Consider the following 6100-nt stretch of genomic DNA (forward strand, 5'->3'; position numbering starts at 1 on the left):
AATAAAACTGCCTTAAAAACACCTCCACACACCCCTCCCTCTTCCCAGAACTCCCTTCTCCCTCAGCGGCGCAGGGGATGGGGGATGGGGGTTGTGGTCAGTTCATTATAAATGGACTTTGCCTCTGCTTCTTCTCAGGGACAGGCCTCCTCACACTTCTCACTGCTACACTGTGGGATCCCTCCCCATGGGAGACATTCTCTCATGAACTTCTCCAGCATGGGTCCTTCCCATAGGCAGAAGCTCCTCACAAACTGCTCCAGCATAGGACCTCCCACAGTGGTAGTTCCTCACACCCTGCCCCAACGCGGGTCACCCACCAGGAGAACAGTCCTTCAGATACTGACTGCTCTAGCCTGAGTCTCTCACAGGGTCACTCTCTTCCCATAGACTCCCAGATCTTGCCAGGAACTTGCTCCAACACAGGCTTCCCACAGTGTCACAGCCTCCTTCAGGCATCCACCCACTCCAGCTTGGGGTCCTCCATGGGTTGCAAGTGGATCTCTGCTTCCTAGTGGTCCTCTATGGACTGCAGGGGGACAACCCGCTTCACCATGGCCCTCATCACATATCACAGAGGAATCTTTCTTCCAGGACCTAAACATCCTCCTCCCCCTCCTTCTCCACTGACCTTGGTGTCTGCAGAGATGTTCTCACATTCTCACTCCCTGTTGTTGCTGCTGTTCAGCCACTGCCCAGCAACTTCTTCCCCTTCTCAAATACATTATTCACAGAGACATTACCTCCATCACTAATTGGCCAGGCCTGAGTCAGGTGCAGGTTCCAGCTTAGAACTGACTGGTCCTAATCCTATGAGCTACAGGGGAAGCTTCTGGCAACTCTTTGTTTGAAGAAGCCACCCCTGTAGCTCCCCCTGCTACTAAAAAAACTGGCCCAGGCAAAATGACTACACTAACACGGGATTTTCTTGTGTGCAAAGTGAGGATCTGTTATGGATTTGTGTGAAGCCAATATCTGCTTGGTAATAGGGGGAGGGGGCTACAGTGCTTGTCCTCTCTAAGTAGGTCTTGAAACATTCCCTGGCTCTGTGGTGTACCCACCTCCAGCCTGGCTGGGCCAATCTGGCACCTCTGCCATCACTATTTTAAGATGGAAATCTGCAGCTGGAAGAGGAGGTAGAGGAGTGGTATAAGAAGGAGGCTACTATGTAGACTCTGCAGTCAGAGGAGGAAGTCGGAAGGAAGAGCACAAGACCAGAGTCCCCTCTGCAACTCGTGGCAAGAATGCAGGCTGTGCAATCAATGGAAAGCAATGATAGGACTGATGGTCAGCAGCAGCAGCTCTGAGTGAGTGTACTTGGACGGGCAGGAGACTGTGTGAGGAGGTAGCCATCTCACAGACTGTGTTGGAAAGTCTGTGTGCCACAGAGACCCACACAAGAGGTGGAGAGGAGCTGCAGCCCTCAGGATGAATGCACATCAGAGTGGCCTATACAGGACTGCCCAGCATGTGAGGGACACTGTGCTGGAACAGGGAGGATCAGTGAGTGATCCATCTGCCCTTAGGCAGGAAAAATGACAGAAGCCATCAGCAAAAGACTGAAACCTCCATTCCCTGCTTCCCTGAGCCATTCAGGGAGGGATATGCATGAGATAAAGACACCGGGATCAGGGCCCTGAGCTTGGGAAGAGGGGAGGGGTGGGCAAAAGGTGGTCTTAAAGGGCTGGTTGTGCTTTTCATCATTGTATCACTCTGTGTTGTTTTCTATTTGTTATGGTTTTTGGTTTTAGTGGTTTTGGTTGGTGGTAGATTAAATTAATTTCTGTTGTCTTCCCCAAGCTGAGTAGTCTTGTCTGTTTTGCCTGGGACTGTAAGTGGCAATGGCTAATCGTGGTCCTTTGTTCAATGGGCCTCAACCATGACAGTATTCAAGTTTATTAGGTAGCCATATAATACAAACAGATAATTTGATAAGGGCTGTTAAAAAATGTAAAGTCAAATCAAGAATTGCCTGTAATGCTAACTTTTGGAATAATTCTTACTAGTATGAGGCTTCCCTGGATTTGCGGAAGAGAATTTAATGATTCAATAGAAGTGAAAGCAAACCACTTTTATCTCTCATTCATCAAACTGGTAAGAATGAAATTACTTGTATTGTTCATCTAGGCTATCGAAGAAGTAATCACCTCAGTGTTATGATAAACCTATAGTTTCAGAGAACAGTTCAAAGAGGTACCTGCGTATAAAGCCAGAGCACTGGCTAAAATGTCTTCTGTTTATGAGACATTTCATATAGAAAACATCTGACACATCTGAAGCATTGACAGTATTAAAAAATATTGAGTATTTAAAAAATTATTGAACTCATTTTGTCAGCACTGGTTTAGTAAACAGGTAAAACTGCTTGCTTGGAAGTCTAACTGATTTTCTACAGAAAATTAAGAAAGAGATTTTTTCTCAGCAAAGGCTATAGAGAAGAAAATAGAATTCTTGCAAAACACTGGAATTTAGCCACTGTTGGTATGTTTAGGTAATCTTAGCCAATCTGAGTCTTCAACACAATGCACATGAGTTTGGGTAGTTTGGGGCATATACAATCCAAACCAGGCAGTTTCTGGTCTGGAAGTGATACAGCTCTGAAAATTTGAAATGAGGATAATTACTTTGTTTACAGGACCACATCAGTTCAGTTATATGGTTTTCTGACTAGTAGGATCAATGAGAACAATGGGTGTAACAGCTGTACAGCTAATTCCATACTGTACCTGAGATTTTGGCAAAACTTTTTCTGAGGAACAGAAAGGAGACCGGTAAATTTGTCTGCTGACTGACAGAGTATCCACATAGAAATACACTTACTGGAATATTTCAAGAGTTTTACTAAACAAAACATAATATCACATGACATAAATTTGACTATTTGAATACCAATAATAAGGTCTTCCTAAAAGTTGTCATTCTTCATAATTTCTTTATGGATATTAAACCTTTTTACAAAGAGTGTAACTAGCTGTGGCACAAATTATGATGAGGAAATTATGGATCACTAAGAAGTATGTACTTTTCTGAATACCTGCAGAAAAAAATGTCAGTGACATTAGAAACTCCCAAGACTTTGCCTAACTCATTTCCATTATTCTAACTCCTAGCTTCTTATTCTTCCTCCTAAGTTCTTCAAAACACACTTCAGGTGTCTGAGTACCCAGAATTGTTAGCCGGTGATATGACTATTGCTTTATTAAAGAAACATGCTTTCAAATTAAACAAACAAAAAAAGATCTGATGTTTATATGCTAATTTACCAGGTGGGTAGAAATGAGGAGAGATGTATGCCCAAGTCAAATGGGTCACAGCAGTTTAAAAAGGATGAACTTGCTCCACTTGCTCTTTAAAAGCACTCAAGTCTTACTCCTCATCCTGTCTTCTGCTCACTAACAACCACTATTAGAAGATCTGGGCAGTGGAACACATCTTTTATCCTCTCACAGGAAGGCGTTGCCACTCTCTACTGCCCAGGAGTTCCCAGGACAGGAGATCCAACAGGGAGAACACCTGGCCTCACCCTCTTCCCAAATCCCAATCTAGTCACTCCCAACAAGCAGACTCTTACTGCTCATGTGCGTGTGCTGGAAGAGCTTGTATCCGGACCCCTGTTGACTGTGCCTGCAATATCTGGAGGCAGGAGTAAGTCACTGGGTTGTGCTTTCAGGGCTCTTGACAGCACTTCTCAATGTCTGGCCCTAAAGATGTTGGCTGTGTTTCCCTGGTTGCTAAGGGAAAGCAGCTGCTGCCCTCTACTCTTGCATTGAGACCATAGCTGCAACATCAGACTGCACCTGTCCAGTCTCCTGGAAAGCTCATTCTGACATTGCCAATGTGATTCTGTGTCTTTACCAAGTCTACTTCAGCTTACTGATACAATCAACCAGTAGAAAACCAGGCTTCCCCATCTGTGGAGGACCTATCCAGTTCAGCAAGTTCTCGGTGAGGGTGGAAGGGGACTTTTTAGAGTACAAAAACATACCTACTCAGAACCATCAGATGGCAGAGAGCTAGATAGGAAGAACTTTCAGACACCTAGATGCCCATAGCAGCCATTGTCCTGTGACGTTCCTTACAACCTTTTCCCAACCTATGCCACTCCTATATGAGGTGGGGTCTGTAGGGATAGTGCCCAAGATTGCCATTTCAGGCCTCATATCTGACATCTGGGTTACCATTTTCAATGGCCATCCTAAAACTCTTGAGCTTGTGATGCCCTGGCTGTAATAAGAGCAGCAGGAAGTTTATGGGACCCAGTGGTGACAGATGGTTGCAGAAGAGGCATTCATCATGACTGTCGTGGTTTGGCCCAGCTAGCACAGCAGCACCACAACAGTCTCTCGCTTGGTGCCCCCTTTCACCCCCACCCTTGTTAGGATGGCGGAGGCCCCAGCAAAATGGGAGTAAAAAGATAAGCAAGGTTGTTGTGGATTGAGACAAGGGCAGGGAGGGCTCGCTGCCAGTTACGGTTTTGGGCAAAACAGACTCCAGTACTCGACTTAGAGAGGAAAGTAGGAAAGTTTATTCTACAAGAAATAGAAAGGAATAAAAGCAAAAAGGGAGTAGGATGATGAGAAAATGACAACCAGCACTTTAAGATCTCCCTCCCCCATCCCTCCTTTCTTCCTGGGCCCAGCTCACTGCTCCCGATATCTCTACCTCCTCCCCCACAATGGCTCAGGGGGGCAGGGAGTGGGGCATGTGGTCAGTCTCTCACAGATGGGCTCTACCCCTTCTCTCTGCTCAGATGAGGACAACTCCTGGCATTCTTCCCCTGCTCCAACACGGGGTTCCTCCCCTGGGACACAGTCCTTAATGAACTTCTCTGGTGTGGGTTGTTTCCAACAGCTGCAGCTTCTGCCGATACAGGGCCCCTCACACGAGACACGGTCCTTGGTCAATATCTCTGGCATGGATTCTTTACTGTGGTTGCAGTTACAGGGTCCCTCTCTAGGGACAAGGCCTCTTCTGGGCATAAGTTTAATGAGCTGCTTTGTCATGGGTTCCACCCTACAGCTGTGGATATTGGGTCCCTTCCTCGGCGGTCTGCTCCGGCCACAGTGATAAAGGGTCCCTCCCGTGGGACACAGCCTCCTCCGGCCATAGTCACTGTCCCTGGCTTGGGGCCTTTAATGAAGTGAATCGCTGCCCCTGGTCTGGGGTCAGCTTTAGCAAAATGAGTCTCTGCCCCGATGCAGGCTCATTATCAAAATGAATCTCTACCACTGCTGCTGAGTCTTTAAAGAAATGAAAATAAATCTCAGCTTCACCAGTTCTCTCCATAGAATGCAGGGGAGTCTCTGCTCCAGCACACCTCCTCCTCTCTTTTATCACTGGCGTTGGAGTCTGCATGGTTGTTTCTCTCACCGTTCCTACTCCTTGCACCACCACCAGCCAGAAGAAGAAGAAGGGGCAGAAGAAGGAAGAAGATGGAGGAAGATGGAGGAAGAAACCTCCTCTTCCAGCTTCTTCTTAAAAAGTGATCGTGGAGGTGTCTAATTGGCTCAGCCCCAGAAGTGGGTCTGGCTCAGAGCTGGGGAGAGTTGTGAGCAACTTCTTACAGGAGTCATCTTTACAGCCCATTCCCTCTTACCAGAAAAGGCTGTCATGTCAAACCATGACAATGACCAATCTGTGCCTCTTGATGCTGGACAAGCTGCAGTCCAACCTGCAAGACCATACAGCAATCTTCCTTCACTGGTTTATGTGGTGATTTCACTCCTGGCTAACACCAAAGCTGTTCTATGACGCCTCCTCCTCAGGACAGGGGAGAGGAAAATATAATGGAAGGCTCACAAGTTAAGGTAAAGACACAGAGATCACTCAGCAATTACCATCCCAGGTAAAACAGACTTTACTTGGGGAGAATTGGTTTGATTTATTAACAATCAAAACTGAGAGGAAGATGCTAAATAAAAACTGAATTTTAAAACACCTGCCTCCCCTCCTCCCTCCTTCACAGGTTTCTACATCCTCCTCCCAAGAGGTACAGGGGGATGGTGAGTAAGGGTCATGGTCAGTTCATAATAGATGGTCTTTGCTGTTGCTTCCTCTCAGGGGAAGGATTCCCCACACTCATCCTCTTCTCCAGCGTGGA

This window comes from Colius striatus, chromosome Z (genome assembly GCF_028858725.1).
Source record: "Colius striatus isolate bColStr4 chromosome Z, bColStr4.1.hap1, whole genome shotgun sequence".
NCBI classification, from domain to species: domain Eukaryota; kingdom Metazoa; phylum Chordata; class Aves; order Coliiformes; family Coliidae; genus Colius; species Colius striatus.